The sequence below is a fragment of the Narcine bancroftii genome, chromosome 2, assembly GCF_036971445.1.
Source record: "Narcine bancroftii isolate sNarBan1 chromosome 2, sNarBan1.hap1, whole genome shotgun sequence".
Classification (NCBI taxonomy): domain Eukaryota; kingdom Metazoa; phylum Chordata; class Chondrichthyes; order Torpediniformes; family Narcinidae; genus Narcine; species Narcine bancroftii.
This window is the reverse complement of record NC_091470.1, coordinates 339,804,629-339,826,176: the sequence shown is the minus strand read 5'-3', so window position 1 is coordinate 339,826,176 and position 21,548 is coordinate 339,804,629. Positions and strand designations below refer to the sequence as shown.

General features: G+C 41.2%; 1 long non-coding RNA gene across 1 annotated transcript; it reads right to left on the bottom strand.

Moving 5' to 3' along the window:
* Positions 1-2,993: 2,993 nt before the first annotated feature.
* On the bottom strand, positions 2,994-21,408 carry LOC138752794 (uncharacterized). The gene is made up of 3 exons (XR_011350938.1): positions 21,269-21,408; positions 14,959-15,016; positions 2,994-4,834 (listed from the first exon to the last, which is right to left on the bottom strand). It is a non-coding gene; the product is annotated as an uncharacterized lncRNA (long non-coding RNA).
* Between the last annotated feature and the right edge of the window lie 140 nt (positions 21,409-21,548).

The following is a 21,548-nucleotide window of genomic DNA, read 5'->3' as shown; positions in this document are numbered from 1 at the left end:
TTCTGTATACTTGGGCATATTGAGTTCACTAACCTTCCTTCCGTTTGTTTAAATCTACATTTATTGCTGTATTTTCAACCTGTGCAAATAAATCACCAACAGTCTTTCCTGTTTTTATTTGCCTTTCCTTGTGGAATTCAAATGTGTGAATCTGGAGGTCTAAATATGGCTTGTACTGTATACCAAATACTTCAAAGGTCAAATCAGGACTTTTACTTTCATTCCCATTTATTACACAGCTCCTGAAGAGATCTAATATTTTCTCTTGACTTTAAAATTGTACCTTTCAGAAAAGTACTGAATGAGAGCTCATTATATTGTTTAAATTTTCTGAAGGACTTCGCAATCTATTGGAGGCTGGAAATGTAGCATTTTTACACATGTACACATACATTTACCACAAGCTCGTGCTTTTTACCCCTAGTTTAGCATTCATATCTTTGGACAATATTGGTTGTTTTTTTTTAATATGTGCCATCACATTGTATCATCTTTGTTTTCCACACAACTCTTTGTTAATTAGCCATTAAGTTAATTAGTCTGTGCCTTGGCAATTTGTGATTCTATCAGATTTATGTAATGTACCTGACAAAAGAGATAACATATTCCTTATACTGTACGGTACAAGGCATACAGTGAGTGATGCAACACCACAAGCACAATGGAGTTGCATCGTTATTTATTCTTGCAATCTTTAGCACAAACCTTTCATAAAAATGACTTTTGTTAAGACCAGTAATCACTGAATATTGTGGTTATTAATGGCTGTATATAGCAACATTGACCACCGCCAGTGGGCTGATATCGCCTCCAACCGTGCATCTTGGCGCCTCACAGTTGGGCGGGCAGCAACCTCCTTTGAAGAAGACCGCAGACCCCACCTCACTGACAAAAGACAAAGGAGGAAAAACCCAACACCCAAACCCAACCAACCACTTTTCCCTTGCAACCGCTGCAACCGTGTCTGCCTGTCCCGCATTGGACTTGTCAGTCACCAACGAGACTGCAGCAGACGTGGACATACCCCTCCATAAATCTTCGTCCGCGAAGCCAAGCCAAAGAAGAAGAAAATATAGCAACAATGTAAATTACAGTCAGAGTTATTATGCTGTCCACATTGGAAGAATTGAGCATTGGTTAATCAAATTTTAATCTTTATCCCAATTTTGAAAGCCTCGCAATTGAACCTCAGTCTATAATATTTCCTTCTCTCTATGCAAAAATATCCATCTTTCAGTCTATTTAAAATGTGTAACACTGGTGCTAGCTCCTGCTGACATGCTTACAATAGGTTGCAGAAGTCCTCATTAGGGATCTTAATAAATAACAGAATTTCTTTTTTTTCTATGATGAAATGCATTTATTTGAGGATAAGTAATTACAATAACTTTTAATGTAACACCAGACATGAGGATACTCTAACATTTGCCTCTACTCATTTTAGCTGAATCCTATGGATTCTGAACATATTCCTAATGGTCAATCTACCGAAAAGCCAGTGAGGCACAGCATAAGGTGACTGGTCAATCCAGCTGTCCCCACTGCAGCCATGTTTCATTAGTTTACCTCTTGACATTCTACTAATGACCAACAAAATCACCATTCTTGACTACATTGCCCTTGATAGTGTTAAAGTCGAGCTTCTGTCAAGATGCAAAAAGTACGTCCACCATTGTCTCCTAAAGAAAAATCTGGTTGTTCTGGAAATGGGAGAAATGGGAAAGGAAAGAGTCCAACTTCTCTTGAAATGGGGTCGCCGAGTTTGGAATCTCTTGGATGAATAGAAGAACTTTCTCATTCTTACTTTATTTTTATGTCATTATGATGTCTTGTTGTTATTCTTTGTTTGGCTGGGGAGGGAGAGATTTGCTCTATGTTCTATTAGTCATCAGCCACTGGTGGGTGATCCACACCCAAGTTTGGTTTAGGGATTACTACCTTTTGGTAGTTTTTTTTGGGAGGGGGTTTACTTTATCTTTTTTTTAATTTTTTTTCATTTTCATTTTATTTAGTCTTTAATTTGTGGTTTCTTTTTCTCCTATTGGAGGGCCTTTTTACGTTGATTTGAGTTTTTATATATCGATATTATTAGTAGACATGTCAAAGTTGAGGTTTGCTACTTTTAATGTTTGAGGTTTAAACAGTCCGTGGAGATTGGTTTTATTTTTTCCGAGGATGATTGGTCAGATATTTGTTATGATAGTGTAACTAGACTGATAAATGCACGTTATGGAATGATTAATTATAATTTTTTACATCAATTATACTTAACACCTGAAAAGCTAAAAAAATATGGTTTTCATGAATCAGATTTGTGTTTTAGATGTGGTAACGCTGTTGGAACTTTTTTTCATGCGGTTTGGTCATACAACCTATATACAATCTTTTTGGAAGAAAGTACAATTGTCTCTGGAATACCTGTATAAGATTGAAATACCTTTAGATCTGACAGTATTTTTATTGGGTAGTTTGCAACCTCTGAAAGGTCTGGGATTAGATAAATTTCAACTCGCTTTTGTATATTTAGCGTTATCTGCAGCGAAAAAATGTCTTGTTAGTACGTGGAAAGATAGGAATATGATTGATATTAATAGATGGCATAATGAGATGAAATATTGTTTAATAATGGAAAAAAATCACATGTTTTATGTGATAACTATAGTTTTTTATTAATAAGTGGTTGTTATATTAAGAATATTTACATTTTGATCTAGATTGTTTAGATCTTAATATGTATGCTTCATTTTTCTTTAATTTTTTTTTCTCTTTATGGCTCTCCTTAGGAGAGTTGGCTGAAAGGGGGGGGGGCGGGGGTTTCCTTTTTTTTCTCTTTTTCTTTTTTTCTTTTTTTTCTTTTATATATATAAAATATATCATTCATGCTTAGTTTATTGTTATATATGTTACTTATTATCTGTATTTTGAACGAATAAATAAAGTTTAAAAAAAGATACAAAAAGTACAACCAAGCCACATAGAACAATTCACACAGACTTTATTTGAATAATGCTAGTGGGAATGAGCAGTCTGTAGTGTTGGGTAGACAAGGCTACCTCACTCAGACTGTTTGGTCTCATTCAAAGAATCATTCACAGGGTACAATATTTAAGACATTTTTCTGTATAGAAATTGGATAAAATTTATTTGAAAGTATTGCAACAGCTTATGTTTTACATTTTGCATATCTTCTTCCTAAAGACGGAAGTGATTTGTTGTTGGTCATTTAATCTCAGGTACCAGTTATAATTAAGAACATCCTCCTGGTATACAATAAAATTAAGAGAGTCTGGAAGGGTTGCTCAAAGTACATATCAGTATCTATTCTCTGGCTGCCTGATTCCTGGTTTCCAATTTACACATGTAAATGGATAGTTTTACTTTTACCGTAATCTTAAATTCTTGAAGTTGACAATAATGGCCAACACTTCAAAGCAGAAACAATTCCATTCATGGTCTGAGTGGTGCTGGATGTCTTAATACAGCCTTTAGATTACATCTAACAGGTAGTAATCAATTAGCACCATTGCGTTAAAGAGATCAGGCAGGCATTAGGATATGGCTCAGTGATGAGAATTGAGATTCCTGTCTGGAATGTTCTTGGTTACTCCCGTGCTCTCTCTTCCAACTTACTGGCAAAGTCTGTGTGATGGTTTCTTCATCATAATTCCCATAACTAGATATTCTATAGCTAATATTCTACATTCCCTCCTTTTTTATCATAACTATAACAAAAAAGGTCTGTGGAGATAATTTGGACATCATTAAAATAGTAAATCTACAAGAGTAGTGAGGTAGCTGGGAGCACACTAAGTTCTTAAAAAATCCAGTGCGATAGCTTTGTGCAAAGGCATTTTGCACCAACTTTAAGCAAATCCTATATCTCTCTTTTTGCATGTGGTTCACCCATTTAGTGATGTTGTTAGAGCTCTACGTACAGTAGCCTTGACCTATAATTTTACAGATCTCCCCACGACCAGCCGGAATAAAATCAGGATCCATTGTTACAGTAGGATGGCAACCATCTCCGCTGACAGCTGAGAAACCACCTTCCCAGCTACTTAGGAGTCCCTTAGCCGCTTCACTAGCCAATAGCGCCCCAATGCTGAGTTGGCACATCAGTTCTTAGGATGCCTTTCTCATACTGTCCCAGGGGAACAGAATCATAAAGACCTGCTCTATCCTAGAGATACCTCTCTTCGCTCTGAACCCAGTTACCTTTGGCCAATCAGGGTATTAGTGTAGCTTCTGTACATGAGCCATAGGGGGAACCACATATTCCAATTAACGGCACCATGTCAAATCAGCCGTGGATATGTACTATGTCAAAAAATATTGTATACAGTGAAGTTTTACATCAACTTTCTCCCAGCTTTGGATCCCAAAAGATGTCCTGTTACTTTGCTCTCCTCCACGTGTTTGTCCTGACTTTGACTCGTCTGTGATCTGTTTAGCCTTAAAAATCCATTATCACTCCCTGTAAGGTATTAACCTGTCACCCATAATTTCTCTTTTCAGTCATGACTCCGATATTCAATTCACATATCAAGGTGACAAAAAGTCATAACAATAAAGTTCTTATGTTAGAATAAAAAGTCTTTAGGTTTTAGGTGGGCCTTTTTCCTTCAGTCTGTTTGGTAACCCAGTGAGGGTGTCCTTCAAGCTTTACTACAGTCAGTGTTGTTTAACAGCACCTCGAATGGCCGTTCCTCACTCTGTTCTCAATTTCCTCTGATCCCATTTCCTCACAAGGATTCAGATTCGACATTAGGATATTCACATTCAGTTGGATTACCCTCCTTTAGGTAGACTTGATGTACCTGTGAATTGTTCGAATCTAGGGGTTAAAACATTATGAAAGAAATGATTAATTAATAATTTTATATTTATTGCATGGTTCAGGGGAAAAGAGGAATGTGATTAAGTGGCAATCACAGCATGGAGCAAAGTTGGCTGAGCAAAATTGTCTGCTCCCAAATACAGGGAGAGGAAATTCATAAAACGATTTAGGAGGAATCAAACTGAAGGAGGTGGTGAGTAGCACAGGAGACACAGGCCAGACCAGAACAAAGAATGGGCTGCAAGAAACAAAGGGAATGGAAAACCAGTCTAGGAGGAAGATTAAGGCATGAGGAGGTGTTAAAGAGAACAGCAGAAATTGGCCAGACGGGAACAGAATGGTGATTAGAAATATCTGGGGATGAATTAATTTCTGATCAAAACAACAGGATAGTCTGGCCTGGAGGATTAAGATGGGAGCGCTACATCCCAGATATCTGCAAAACAGGAGATGACTTGTGATAACCCTTACGCAAAAAGGTCTAGCAAAGGAAGACAACTTTTGTTCTGTATGATAAGGTTGATCTATATAAACTGAGCCAACTGGACAATAGGGGTCAGTCTTGGGGAATAGCTCACTGTACAGGTGACCTATGAACTAACGACTGACCCAGAGCTCTGTTAAGCTTTATTCTTGTGCTGTGTAATAAATTGACTTGAACCGAATACCTTCTCCTATCACTTCATTCAAAGAACACGCTGGACTCAGACCACACATAGACTAAATTAAGAGTAAGGTAAAGCCAGAGTCCGACAATTTGGTGACCCCGACGTGATGAAGATGGAGAAGTGACGGAAGAAAAAGATACGAAACACCGGTCGATTGTGGTGTGGTGATAACAACAAGTGGCCATTCAACAAAAGGAGGATGAGGAGATCTCGACTTTTTTGAGTCAGTGTAAGGAGAGTTGGACGGATAAAGCAGGAGTACACCCAGCCACAGAGTCCCTGCAGACTACACTCTTTAGGGCTGCAGTAACGAGCGGACTGCCAGCTGTAGTTAGGGAGGCGTTAGAGAATAACCCTGATATTCCTGGCTGCTCGAAAGAGCAATGGGAAAAACATTTGACCCATCACATAAAACGTTACAGGGCTAAGCAAAAGGAAGACAAACAAACTACGGAGTTGGCACAAGTGCAACTCCTTAAACTTCAATTGGACGAGGCTAGGAAAAAGGCAAACGAGGCAAAAAAGATTTCCTCAAGGGTTGCGAACCAGATGATTCAGCAGCCACCACAGCCACCACAAGGGAATAATACGAGTTGGCACCCGGCCCCAAATTGGGCACCGGGTCCCACCTATGTGGGCAGAATGGGAGGTCCAATGGGGGGATTCCGAGTAAGAGGGAGAGGTCGGGGTGCTCCACGAATGCAGCCAGCCGTATGTTTTGTATGCGGTCAGCCAGGACACTGGAAGAGAGACTGCCCCCTAGTTTGGGGTCCTCAGGACACTGGGGGAAGGGGATATGGACCACCACAAAATGAGCATTGGGTCCAGCCCCAGAGATCGTCAGTGCCACTCCCGGTACATCAGGCACCCCATGCGGCTCTAGCTCCGAAGAGACAATTCCCTTTGCTGACAGAGGAGGAGCAATATTGCCCACAGTGACGGAGCCCGAGCACCCACGAGCAGGCTAAGTTGGCAGACTCTTTCCTGCAGATTAAAGTAATGGACATGGAAGTATCCTTTTTAGTGGATATGGGAGCCAGATTTTCAACACTCACTGGTGCTGAGTTTCAAGCTAAAATATCATCCTCTAGCGTCCAGCTGATAGGGTTCTCGGGTACACCAGAAAATCTGCCGTTTTCTACACCACTATTCACTTCTGTGGCATGACAGACTTTCTCACATCAATACATTTTGTCAGCCAGGTCTTTTGGGCAGAGACCTGCTGGTCAGGTGCGGAGCATCGATCCTTTCCGGACCCAGCGGAATAGAGATCACCTTTCCAAATGGACATTCTATGAACTGTTCATTAACTACACTTCATTCCGGTTCTCAGATGTTGTTGGCGGCAGCTGGAGGATCCGCGTCTGAGGGACAATGGGCTGATATTTACTGGGGGCTGTTGGAACCGGAGGACCCACAAAAGGGAGGGCTGCTAAAGCTTTATAATCAATGGAAGCCGTGGATCCAGGCGTTACACCCGTATACCCCTCCCTCGGACACCCCCCATATGACCCTCTTTTACAATAGGGATGGGGATGAAATGTTTCAGCATGCCTTTTATGAAGAGGTAGAGGGCATGCAATGGGAGATTAATTCAGACTACATAGTGGTAGGAAAGGAGGGAGTGGCCGCAACGGTAGCACTGACATCTGAACAGCTGGAATGGTATGTGATGGCGGGTGAGGCCATTCCTCATGTCACCCTTGCAACTGGCACTACTCACCAGGCAAAAGATTTGGGACCGATGTGTCGGAACTTGATGTCCCTAAGTGACTGGTCCGATACCCAAATACCGACAGTGCAGTTCTCCTCACCTGGTCAGGCATACAGGATTTTGTCCCCGACATATGATCAAGTCCTCCTTGAGCATAGACAGATTGAACGCTTTCATGGTAGAGAGAAGATGGATCACCCCGACTCGGCCCCTATGCTAGATTCTCTCCCTGAGAACCTGTGGTCAGTGGGATCAGCAGATGTGGATTTTTGTCAGCAGGTTGATCCCATAACCTTCGAACTGTCAGATTACACCCCAATTTGGCAGATGCAGTATCCCCACAAACCTGAAGCTGAGGAAGGTTTGGCAGATACCATTGATGGCCTTATGTATTCAGGGGTGTTGGAACATTCATGTTCTCGTTGGAATACACCCATCTTACCTGTTCCAAAACAGGACACGGGCAAATATCGGATGGCCCATGACTTAAGGCGCATGAATGGTATTGTGCGAACACCCACAGTTTCAGTACCAAACCCATATACTGCCATGACTGCTCTAACCCCTAACCACAAGTGGTTCTCTTGCATAGATTTAGCGAATGCTTTCTTTTGCTTGCCGCTGGCAGAACCATTAAGAGATGTGTTTTCGTTCACGTATAAAGGTAAAAAGTTACGGTATACCAAGCTTCCGCAGGGCTTTATCTTATCTCCAGGGATTTTCGATCAGGTGTTGAAAGAGCAGCTGGGGGGGCTAGCACTGCCAGGTGGGGTAGTTCTGATCCAGTATGTAGATGACATCCTATTAGCAAAACCTGATCATACTTCCTGTTTGGAGGCCACCTGTCTCCTGCTAGTGCAGCTGTTCAAGGCAGGCTTTAAAGTCTCTCGCTCAAAACTGCAATGCTGCAGACAAGTGGTCACCTTTTTAGGTAGAATGGTCTCAGCGAAAGGCACAGGGATTTCCCCTGCACATCGAACAGCGATACTACATCATCCAAAACCAAAGACAGTTAAGGAAATGCTTTCGTTTTGGGGTTTGTCAGGTTATAGTAGGCAGTTTATCCCATCGTATGGTGAGTTGACACATCCACTGCGAACTTTGGTGAATGAGCAGGGGATGAGGAATCTGGGAGCTACACTTGATTGGACTGCACAGGCAGAGATGAGTTTTATTCTATTGAAGCAAGCTCTTACAACAGCTATAGATTTGGCGATTCCAAATTATAAACTACCTTTCTTTTTGGATGTTTCTGAAAAAGCACACACAATTGATGGTGTTCTTTTTCAGAAAAAAGGGGGTGGAAGATGTGTGCTCATGTATGTGAGTATCACACTAGACCCGACGGAAGACAGACACCCACCATGTACGAGACATGCAGCGGGAGTAGCAAAGATTCTACAAAAGGTGGCACACATAGTGATGGGACATGGTCTGACGGTATTAACAACACATAGTATTGTAGCATTTGTGAGCTCGACAGCATTTACAATGACTTCACAAAGGCAGACGAGACTAGAAAAGATCCTGAATGCTCCAAATGTTACGTTTACCCATGAAGGCATTAACATGGCAGACAATATGGGAGAGGGAGAACCACACTGTTGTGAGAAGAGGGTAGTAAAGGATATTAAAATAAGACCTGACTTACAGGCTACACCCTTAAGAGAACCAGATGAAACCTTGTTTACAGATGGGTGTTGTTACAGACACCCCACAGATGGATTGAAAGCTGCCTATGCGGTGGTACGAAAAACTACAGGAGGATTTGAAGAAATCATTACAGGGACAGTGAGAGGAAAGGAGTCAGCATAACTCGCAGAACTACAGGGAATGATAGCAGCATTAGAATGGGCAGAAGAGAAGGAGGTGAATATATGTACAGACTCGGCATATGTGGTAGGGACAATACAGGTTGAGCTTAGTCAATGGATTAGAAGTGGGTTTTTAACAGCAGCAAGGACCCCAATTAAACACGAGAAGGAGGTTAGGAAATTGGCTGAGGCCCTCCTGAAACCAAGGGCATTAGCAGTTATTAAATGTAAAGGACATGATAGAACAGATACGATGGTGGCTCGGGGAAATCAGGAAGCGGATATGGCCGCAAAAAGGGCAGCAGGATACGGCCCTCAGTTTATTATGATACAGGCAGACAGAACAGCACATGACTTATTACCACCGTGTAGGGTAGAAGTAATAATACAGGAACAAGCAAAGGCATCACCTCAGGAAAGGATGGTATGGGAGGAAAGGGGGGCAACCGAGGATCAAGGACTATGGAGATCGATAGACGGGAGGCCAGTTTTACCATCTGGACTCATGAAACCCCTCCTCGAGGAGGCGCATGGGCTAACACACTGTGGAAAGAAGCAGATGATAAGGTATTTGATACATTGGTGGCACCCCTTCCTGCCGGCGATGGTGGAGAACCATATTAGAGAGTGTGAGGTATGTATAACTTTCAATGTCAAGGTGACTGTAAAGCCACATGAAGGACAGTTCCCATTACCTAAGTTACCAGGGCAGGAAATTGTACTTGATTATACATGATTGAGAGGGTAAGTGGCTATTGATACCTCTTAGTAGCAGTAGATGTGTTCACAGGGTGGCCGGAGGCAATCCCTGCCAAAAGAGAAGATGCAAGGACGGTATGTAAATTCCTGATCAACCAGTATATTCCGAGACATGGATTTCCTAGAAAAATTAGGTCCGATAATGGAAGTCATTTTAAGAATAACGATCTACAGGAGGTAGAAGCAATGTTGGGATTGAAACATGCCTTTGGAACGGTGTACCATCCACAACCCCAAGGGAAAGTGGAGAGGATGAACCAAACAATAAAAGGTAAGATCGGGAAAGTACAGGCACGGACCAAACTAAATTGGGTGGATGCGTTGCCCCTGGCATTAATGTCAATAAGGAGTTCGGTAAGTTCTGTGACAGGATTTACTCCATATGAACTACAAACGGGGCACCAGTTTCTGGGACCGGGAGCCGGAATTCAGACTACGAAGAATGAGGTAAGTTCAATGGGATGCAAGCTTTATTATGATAAACTAACGGCTCTGGTGTCAGATTTTTCACAACAGGTCACAAGTCCCAACAGAAAAGGGGAAACCCCGATACCATCAGTCGCGGAGTGGGTTCTGCTAAAGGTGATCAAGAGAAAGTGGTCGGACCCCAGGTGGACAGGATCCTACAGAGTGGTGGAGAGGACGTCCCACGCGGTTCGACTACAGGGAAAAGGCGAGACGTGGTATCATTGGAGTCAGTGTGCAGCAACGGACCCACCGACACGGACACTGGAACAGATTCAAATGGAGATGACTGGGACTCTGTGAAGAAACCACGGACTAAGAATGTTTAACGTGTCCTTTTTTAAAGAGACTATTGGACTACGGTGACTGTGTATCAGTGGTTGATGGTATAATCAATTTATTGGCATCAAAACAATGAAGGGAGCTGGGATGAATACTATGTGGGGACTATGGGTGATGTTGTTCCTAGCCCTTGAAGCATCTGGAGAAGGAAACAACTGTACAAAGTGTTTGTGGTCAGCCTGGGAGGCCCATAACGAACCGAAACAGTACTTTGCGGATTGGACTGATGTTCCTGAACACTGTGTTGGGGCCCCCACTGGACTGAAGTGTGTTCATAATGGCCAAGTTTGTAAAGTTCTTATGTTAGAATAAAAAGTCTTTAGGTTTTAGGTGGGCCTTTTTCCTTCAGTCTGTTTGGTAACCCAGTGAGGGTGTCCTTCAAGCTTTACTCCAGTCAGTGTTGTTTAACAGCACCTCAAATGGCCGTTCCTCACTCTGTTCTCAATTTCCTCTGATCCCATTTCCTCACAAGGATTCAGATTCGACATTAGGGTATTCACATTCAGTTGGATTACCCTCATTGATGTACCTGTGAATGCACCACTCAAAGAAGTCTTCGTTAGATTACTAGAATATTTTCTCATGTTATGGCCTGATGATAATAATTTCATCCCCACTAGTGGTGCAGGCTTTGCTCCCCAAAGTGTCCAAATTGGCTGTCCGTGGACCATCTCTGCAGCAGATAGCCCCGACTTAATCTGCAGTATCACTCGCATTTTAAATAATGCTAAGGGTAGGAGTTTTAGTCAATTTTAGCCCTGTTTCCTTAGTCAATTTTGCCAGTTTAATTTTTTAATGTTCTATTTGCACATTCCACTATTTCTGCTGTCTGGGTTTGATGGGAGTAGCGGAAATATTGCAGGATCCCCAATTCCCTATTCAATTCTTTATTTATCTCAGTTACAAAATGAGGGCCATTATCTGAGTTCAGTACCTCAGCTAGTCCATAGCAAGGAATTATATCCCTTGATAAATTTTAAACTAATTGTGAAAGCGCTATCATTTTAACAATTAAAGCAACAATATTTACAGTAATGTACTCATAATAATTCAGAAAACAGATTATAAACGGAAAAAAATTGCCACATGGCAAGAGGAACATCTTTTCTGGCATGGTGCTTTATGGCATAGTGTTTTATGGCATGCAGTATTTTTTGTTATTTTTTTTCCGTCTGATTCACTATGTCTGTAGATAGGTATTTACGTAATATTTATCATTCCTTCCTTGCCAATGTGGTTGTAATTGTTCTCGCAAGCAAGTCACAAAAAGATATCAGGTACTCTACACATTTGGCCGGCCAGCATAATTTATAACTGAGAATCGGGATGTGGAGGTGTGACCCCTCTATTCCCATGGTTGGGTCTTAGTGGCAGAGGCGTCCCTCTGCTGTAAAAAGCAGCTTTTTAATTTTCTCACCATCCCAGTTGACCAGAAACTTGCTCTCTGCCTCCTCACTTGGGTATTTTGTCTCTCTTAGTCAGTTGCTGCATTTCAATGCAATGGAAATTTTTATGCATTCTCAGTTAATTTTCAATTTAGCCAATTATTGATTGATTTTCCTTTCAGTTTGCAGGAACACTAGGTTAATTTATGATTGAGATTAAAGAGTCCTCAAGATAAAGAGAATTGGAGTGTTTTTATCAAAATCAAAGATGGTTTGAAAGTGAATATTCAGAGTTAAAAAGGTAGCAGTAAAAATGGACACTGCAGTAATCATTTTGAAACACTGTTTTCTCAACAAATGTCATGTCACACATGTATGGCTCATCTGAACCACTTCTTAATGTACTTATTTGGGATATAATAGGTATTTCCTGCAAGGCTTTTGGATGATCAAATGCTACAGCATGCAATTAGGTCTGAAATGAAAAAAAGAACCAATGCTGGCCAGTCAGAAGATGGGGTGTTGTTCTGATTTTGCAGGTGACCATTCTCAGCATCTGAAAATCACTTAAAATTAGAGAATTTAAGACACAAAGTTGTTATTTACTTCATGCTGGTATTTATAGTCCATTAGAGCAGCCTCCAATCACACTTGTTTTCACATTACACATCCTTCTTTAGTTTTGCCGCTTTGCTCACTTCCCCTTAAAATCATTCATGGAATAGAACCACCAAGGAACAGTCCAACTCCACAGGTCTGTGCCAGTCCCAAGGTGCAAATCAAATTAAAGTTGTCTTTTAAACATCCCTCTATCTCTTCATATGTCTTTGGCTACCTGGAAGCCCTTTAAATTTTGTAATTTTATCTGTTTCCACCTCTTTTACTGTGAGCCTGGCAATTCATCTCAACTTCTTCATATTTTAACTCTTTATCCAGAAAATGGTTTTATTGAATTTCTTACTCATTTATTCATGATCATTTGTTTCATATGTCTATTTTAAATTATCTTCAATCTTACTTGTTTTCCATACACCATTCTGACCTCCTCAGATAATCTCCTGAGATAAAAGCCCCATATGGCCTGACTGAACTTTAAGGAGTAAGTTTGCAGACTATTGTAATTAGCCAGCATCGTTTGCACCTATTCAAGAAAGGGTCCATTTGAAAAAGAGTTCTATAATTCTATAGCTATTATTCTGCGCAGTAGCTGAGAGGTCTTAGCTTCTTGAAGGTAAATCCCTGCAGCTTCCACTTTGATCTGAGACAGGTTTTTAACGCTCAATTTATACTAACCTCATCCATTAAATGGCTTCTTCAAACAGATCCCTCTAATGACCGAATGGTATCGATATCAGCTTTTAGATACAATTTTACTGTTACAAAGTTATATTTTTTTTAAATTATGTAATTCAATATATACAAACAGAATTTCACAGTTGGGTTTGATTTAGGTGAGATTACAAGCATCTGCAATCCATTCAAAGGTTAACTCACATTAACATCATCTGCTCCTCTTTCTCATTAGGCACTTTCAGGTGGCCAAAATCCCCTGATGTAAAGCCGCATATTATGACCATATGCGGCTGTCGGGAGGCCACTTGAAAGCGCAAGAGGCGCATGTGAGGGGAACTTTGTGACCCTCATCTGGGAGAGATAATCGCCGGAGCAATGAGCACCCCCCCCACCACCGGCACCTGAATGCAGCCACCTGAAAATGGCTGCTAAGGGGATGACAATCAGCTGGCAAGCACCTGACAGCCCCCCTCCCCACTGCCCCTGCCCCCAGCACGGGACGTCAGGGCAAGGGCAGCCGGCGTGGGCTGTCAGCGCTGGGGCAGCCGTCACAGGCTGTCAGCGTTGGGGCGTCCGGCGCAGGCTGTCAGCACTGGGGTGGCCGGCGCGGGATGTCAGTGCTGGGGCAGCAGGCGCGGGATGCTCGGGCAGCCGGTGCCGGCAGAGCAGTGGAATCAGCGTGGGGACTGACACGGGGCTATGGGGAGAGAGCAGAGTAGTGGGATCAGTGTGGGGACTGACATGGGGTTATGGGGAGAGAACAGAGCAGTAGGATCAGTGTGGGGACCGACATGGGGCTGCGGAGAGAGAGCAGGGTAGTGGGAACAGTGTGTAGACTGATACAAGGCTGTGTGGGGAGAGAGCGGGTCAGTGGGATCAGTGTGGAAATCAACTCATGGCTGTGGGGAGAAAGCAGGCAGTGGGATCAGTGTGGAGATCGACATGGGGCTGTGGGGAGAGAGCGGGGAAGTGGGATCAGTGTGGGGACCAACACAGTGCTGTGGGGAGAGCACGGGGTTGTGGGATCAGTATGGGGACAGCCTACGCCAGCCGCCCCATCTCTGACAGCCCGAAGGGTCAGGAGCCGGAGTGTCTCCGAGGTGCCTCCCATGCAGCTTTCCCTTGCAAGTGGCCAGCGCTGCGCTTTCAGCGCTGCCACTTGAATGACCATTCCACAGATCTGAGTCCGCTTCTGAAGGCGTACTCTTGGTGCGGCTACAGACTGCAAGTACTATGGCAACACATCCACATCCACATGATAATCCTTAACACCAGTGCCCTGCAAAACTCCAGGCTCAACCCCTTACTATAATCCTATTCCCTCTTTTGTGTCTGGCAAAATACTGCTGGAACTCAATGTGCAAATTTGCAGATGGTGCTGCTATTGTAGGTCAGATTGCAAAGACAGGATGGGGAACAGGAAGGTAAGAGAAAGCCTGATTATATGGTGTCAGTCTAACAATTTCTACTGGAGGAAGTAGCTGGTCATTAACTTCAGGAAACAGGATGGGGACAGGGAAATTGTGTCCCAATGGTGCTGAGATGGAGATGGTGAAGAGCTTCAATTTTCTTTGGAGTAAATATCTGCCGGCTCCAACCATGTCACTGCTATGACCAAGAAAGTACACTGAAGACTCTGTTGTCTCAGAAGCCTAAGGAAATTCGGCAAGGCAATACTTACAAATACTCCATATAAAGTATCCTGTCCAGATGCGTCACAGCTTGACAAGAGAATTGCTCTGTCCAAGAACACAAGAAATTGCAGATAGTGGTGAACACAGCTCAGACCATCATATAAATGAACAGCTACTTCATTGATATCCTTCCTTCCATCTCAGGAAAGCTGCCGACATATTAAAGGATCCATCCCATCCTAGTCATATTTTCTTCCCCCCACTTTCGTCGGACAGAAGATTCACAAGTTCAAAAACACAGACTTCCAGATTCAAGAACAGTTTCTTTCTTTCTAGCTGCGTCCAGATTCTACACCTTGGGTAAATTTTGGAGATTGTTTGACCACAAACCATCTCCTATATTGCTACCTAGCTACAGGTACACGATCCTTTATCCGGAACCCTTGGAGGACAGTGTGTTCCGAATTTCGGATTTTTCCGTATTTCAGAAAGCCCACCCAAATTGTGCTGCTGTATCCACACCCACCCCCTCCCAGTTGTCCCCCATCTCCCCCAAGCGCCAGTCTCTCGGCCGCCTCCTCCAAGTGCCGGCTGCCCTGCCACCTAGCCCCAAGTGTCAGCAGCTCGGCCGCCTCTCTCCCCACTTATTGGATTTTGGAGCTTTCTGGAGTTTAGATGTCTGGATAAAGGATCATGTACCTACATAGATATCTGTCATTTGCATTCTTACCCAGTGTTTCAAATATTTGTTTCTGGTTTTGTTTAAAATATTTCACACTTTTCTAAATTATTTACAATAAAGTCTATTTAAATTCCTTTTACCTGTTTAAAAGGCATCATATTTTTTTTAAATAGTCACTACTCACAGTTTCAAATGTGGTTACTTTATTTAAAATATTTGTCATTCATTTGGATTAAGCACCACTCATTTGGACTGTTTAATAAGATCATCTCTATTTAAAATATTTGTCATCCTGTTTAATTAAAATACTCATTGTTGATTGAATCTTCATCAACCTCTTTGATGAGAGCATTCTTCACCTGCTCTGGTGGAACTTTGCTTTATGCAGAGGCGTATATCTGTTGATTCTGCTCCATTTTATCATTTCCCTTGAACTCGGCAGAAATAAAAAGTAGCCTGATTAAAATACTCTTCACATTCCTTGTGTGAGGAATGAGATCCAGTCTGTTGGCAATGTTTTAACTTGGCCAAATGACCATCATAGTCAATCTGTTCATATGGATCAAATACATGCCACTTAACGTCATCTCACAGTCCATAAAGTCACCGATATTATGTTAAAAAGATTCATTGCTGAGTGGAGTTTGTTTGTCTCAGTCAAAAAATTAAGAATACTATAAATTTTGTGATAGCACCAAATTTTTAGAGTCAGATGATTTGCTACATTAGACCAAGATTGGTTCTAACCAATTAACACACATTGTTGGCTGTAACAAAATCAAGAGCCAGTGATGACTTGAAAGAACAGATTTTCATCCTTGTCTTTTGTTATCCTTGGATGTGGTTATTTCATTGATATGTGGCAACAAAAATGTCATCCAAAGCTTGCTGATAAGTCCAAAATTGCACCAACTCTTTGACCTGTGTTACTTGTGCTCAGTGAACACCTGGTTAAGCAAAAGTCATAGAGGCAATGAAATAATATTGTTGGGAAATTACCTGCTGTAGTGTATTTATTTTTAATATCTCATCCCTGTCCTTAAATTCCTCCTTAACTTCTCTATCTTTGTAATATCCATTAGCCTGTAGATCTCCAAGAGGTTCAACCCTTGGTGGCCATATGTTTTCTCTTTAAAAAGATAATTATAAGGAATCTGAGGATGTTTTGGTGTGATAGTCACTATGTAATTCATAATTCTTGTCAATGATGGAAAATAGGGAAAAAATGGAGCAGGTCACAGATGGAAATCCTGTTTTATTTTCATCTGTAAATGAAAAAATATGCCGTTTCCATTCCTACCTCTCCATAATAGTCATGTTTGTTCTACTCAGCATGAGAGAATCCCATTCTCAGAGGAATTTTAGCCTGTCCAGCAGATTAAAATGAACCTGAAAAACAGGATGTAACTATTGTCTCCAAGAATGAACCCTTTATCTCTAGGACACAGTCGTAAGAGTCCATTAATTCATTGCTCTCTTGAAATCAGTTCCATTTATTTCAGCTCGAATTCCATGACCACAATCTCAACCTTTAGGGTGTGCCAGAGTTTCCAGGTGACTTTTTATTGTATAATCATTGGAAATGGGTATACAAGACAATTTGGCTGAACTATACATCATAACAAGGATGAAGTTGTCGGACTCTGGCTTTACCTTACCCTCAATTTAGTTTATGTGTCGTCTGAGTCCAGCGTGCTCGTTGAATGAAGTGATAGGAGAAGGTAGTCGGTTCAACAATCAGTTTATTATACAGCACAAGAATAAAACTTAACAGAGCTCTGGGTCAGTCGTTAGTTCATAGGTCACCTCCACAGTGAGCTATTCCCCAAGACTGACCCCTATTGTCCAGTCTGCCCAGTTTATATAGCTACAATTTACCATACAGAACAAAAGTTGGCTTCCTTTGCTAGATTTTTACATAAAGTATATCACCAGCAATTTCCTTATTCTACAGTTTATCTCGGGTGTAGACCGCTTATCTTAAATCTTCCAGATCAGACCATCCTATTGTTTTGACCAGAAATCAATTCCTGCCCCAGATATTTCCAATCAGCGTTCTGTTCCTGTCTGGCCAATCCAATGTCTTCTGTTCTCCTTAACCTCCTCATGCCTTAATCTTCTTCCTAGACTGGCTTTCCATTCCCTTTGTTTCTTACAGGATATTCTTTGTTCTGGTCTGCCCTGTGTCTCCTGCGCTACTCAACACCTCCTTCAGTTTGAGCATTCCTCCTAAATCGTTTCATCCATTTCCTCTCCCTTGTTTTTTGGAAGCAGACAATTCTACCCCTACTGTACTCAGCCAACTTTGCTCCATGCTGTGATTGCCACTTAATTACCTTATACTTTTCCCTTAACCATGAAGTAAATATAAAAATTGTCCTCTATTCCGTGATATTTTAGCCCCTAGATTCGAACAAAGTCTGGAAATCTGTGGGAATACATTCATGCAGATGTGACAACCTTATCTCTCTGGGAGACCATAATAAATGCAATGCCATACTTTGAATGCTTCAAAGGTTGGGGTTCAATCAGATGGGGCTGAGAAATAGCCAGAACACACATAACTCAACACATCTCATTTGGTTCCTCCTGGCCCCTCAAAAGCTTTTGAAATCACCTGTTGAGCATCTGCCAAGCTCTGTAGACATAGTGCCATGGTGGAATTGTCAGTTGAGAGGATTTCTGGATTTTCCATAGGTGATATTTAATATTTACTTGCATAAATCTATCAGTTTTGCATCCAAGAATACTTAACTCCAAATATATCGGTATGAGTATAACTTATTGTGATATACATATAAAATGTACAGATGCACCAAAATTCTTGCTCCAACCACACACCAAATATAAGAGTATAAATTTAAATTAACACAGTATGCCATGAGACAGAAAAAAAGAGATCATAAATATAAAAGGATAGATAAATAAATATTTACAATCACTTTTGTGAAAGAAAAAAAGCTATGTTTTAATAGTTCAGATATTTTGGTGCTTCTGAGTAATTTATGGTGAGGGTAGTATGTGGAGCTGTTAGGAAAAATAATGTTCTTGTACCTCGAGATGCTGGACTTTATAGGCTTCTGTACCTTCTGATTGAAAGTAGCAGTAAGAGGAGATTATGACCAGATTAATAGGGTTATTTATGATGTTGGCTGCCTTCTTCAGCCAATTGTACAACTGTTGAAAACAGGTTAGAGCAGGGCTTCCCAAACCCTTTAGCTCACGGAACCCTTTTGGGGAGCACTTGGAAATCACAGAACCCCCAGAATCAGTGTCTGAAGAGATCTAATCATGGGGCATTAGTGTAACGGGACAAGTCACAAACTTCCATTTGAGAACACACTCAGGGGAGGGGGAGAACAGGTGCCATACCTGTCATGGACCTCCTCTGTCTGCTGCCATCACAGTTCCCCTTCCCTCCAGCGTTTCAGACAAACATGCGTGGAGACGAAACCACGTGATTCATTTTGATGACACCCCCTCTGATGGAATCACTTGGTGCGGTCCACAACTGCCCAGTGATGCTAGTGTTGCGGTGGGGTGGGGGGGGGGGGCACAATAACTCATTTGGGTGGAATTCCTTGTTTGCTGCCATCCCAGAAGCAAATTAAATTCAAGACAGAGGAAATAAGTAATTTAAAGAAAAACAGATAGATCACTATTACTCCCTGTCATTTCTTCCACGGAATCCCTAAGCCTTTCCACGGAACCCAGTTTAGGAAACCCTGGATTAATGCTTCGGTATTAATATGTACTATAATCTTCACTTACTACTGCTCACTGGATCTTTTTGCATTTTCTTATATGATTTTGCTACATCTTTTGGATCCCATAGATGGGTTTCTAGGACCATCGGTGGGATGCAAATATCTTTTATAATTCAAAAGCCTTTACTATACATTCTGTTTGGACGAGAAGTTAAACTGAGGCCTCAAATCTTAAGTGACTTAAGGAAAGGAAAATTATTTTCCAGCATCCTAATTAAAGTTATCTCCATAAAACATTTTTTTGTCCCTTTGTGGAAGTTCTGTGACCAAATTGGATCCATCTCGCATTAGAACAGTGACAACATTTCAGAAATGATTCGTAAGCTGGAAAAAGCACTGCGGACTATCCTTGGGTTACAAAGTACTATTCTTTCTTTCTTAATCTCCCAACTTTGCAGTAACATCAGTATTTGAAACCACCTCCCTGGTCTAAGATAATGGTTTGTCGATAATTCTGATAATTAACATGGGTGGAGGGGGTGGGGATAGTGTTTCTCCTTTGGGCGCAATTAGCAATCTGGACACATTTTACATACTGGCTTCTTTAAAGTTAAGTTATGCATTGGGTTTTCACACAAACACATCTGCATAATCACAATCGTAAAATCTTCCAAAAGCCAACATAATTATGCAGCCCTAATAGAAAGTTGTGCACTTTATTTCCTTTGCATTTGTAAATTGTCATTTATGTTTTTGAGAATGGTATTGGTGCAGTTTTATTAAAGCTATAAAATGGGTTTATCAAAAAAGGGAATTTAAATAAGAGTGTTTAGATGTAAACTGATTTTATTTTACTGAAATTACCTTAAAAGTATACTGAAATGATTATTAGCTTCTTGGAGGATGCCGGTTAATGGTGAATTATATTTTGAGTATGTTTAAAAGATAATTGCACGTGACTATATGGGTGGAGCTTCAGGGCAGGAATGAAAATAACCTTGGCTCAGATCTGACTTAATTGTCTATTGACCATCTCAGCTACCATCATTGTTCCTTCCCAAACTAATGGACTATATTGAATGGAGGGGCTAGCAAGCCTCACATTAATCTTTTCCCAAGAATCCAATGGCATGATTCAGATAGATTATTACTGATCTTTACATTATTTCTGTTTGAGTTCCATGGCATCATTTCTTTTAATATACACTCTTCATTTAAATCTAGTAATTTCAAAGTTATATTTGAACCAACATGCACAGGCTTTGCAGGCTGGTGGCTTCACTCCAGAAAATGTAGGCTTCCATTTTAGATATTTTTCTGGACTCCAGATTCCATCATCAGAAGGAAAGTTACCTCTTTATCTTCCCTATCAAACTGATTTTTAATTCTGCTTCACTACAGCTTTGAACCCCCCCTCCTCCATCCCATTTCCCCCCCAGCCCACACCCCAGCAACTGCTCAAGAGGGGAGAGAGGGTAAAATGAAATAAAACCTTTTCACTATCAATGCCTGAATTTTTTTTTAAATGGCATTTGCTTTTTGTCTGAATCAGAACGTAAAACAAATATTATCAAAGTTCTTTTTGTGCTTTTTTTAGTTCCCAAATTCTTCAACTTGGTATTACAAAATATTGACATTGTTAAAACTTCTGAATCAAATTCACATGGACTTTACTGACAGGATAGGTCATCCAATTTTGGGAAAACATGATTTTTTTATACATTCACTGTCATTTTAATGGCAGGGTATCCTCCGCTGGACTGAGCAGGACCTGAAATAAAAGCATTTTAAGTAACAATCTATAAAACATTGTGACATGCTGATTTTCAAATGCTTTGCACCAGTGTGGCAGGTTTCAGATCAACTTTACATCTGTTGAAAGGAATATGACATGAAATCTTCCAGTTTTAGACACATTATAGGTTTTTAGGAAATGGGAGGGGACAAAATGGATGCATTCTTCCTTACCTCAAGTAATAAATCTTTCAGACAATCCACTTAAGAGCACTGTAGGCCCTTACCCTACTATTAATTTTCTATCTGGTCGACTTGATGTATATATTGATGAGGTACTTCCTGAGTGAGGAGGCGATTAATGCTAGCTGCAGTGTCAGGGTGGCTTAATGTCAGAATCGTCTTCACCTTTTTTCTTCGACACAAAGCCCATTGTTACTTCAGTATTATGACATGACTACCTTAACTCCCAGTTAGAAGAGATATTTTTATATTGTTTGAAATGGTTTATTTC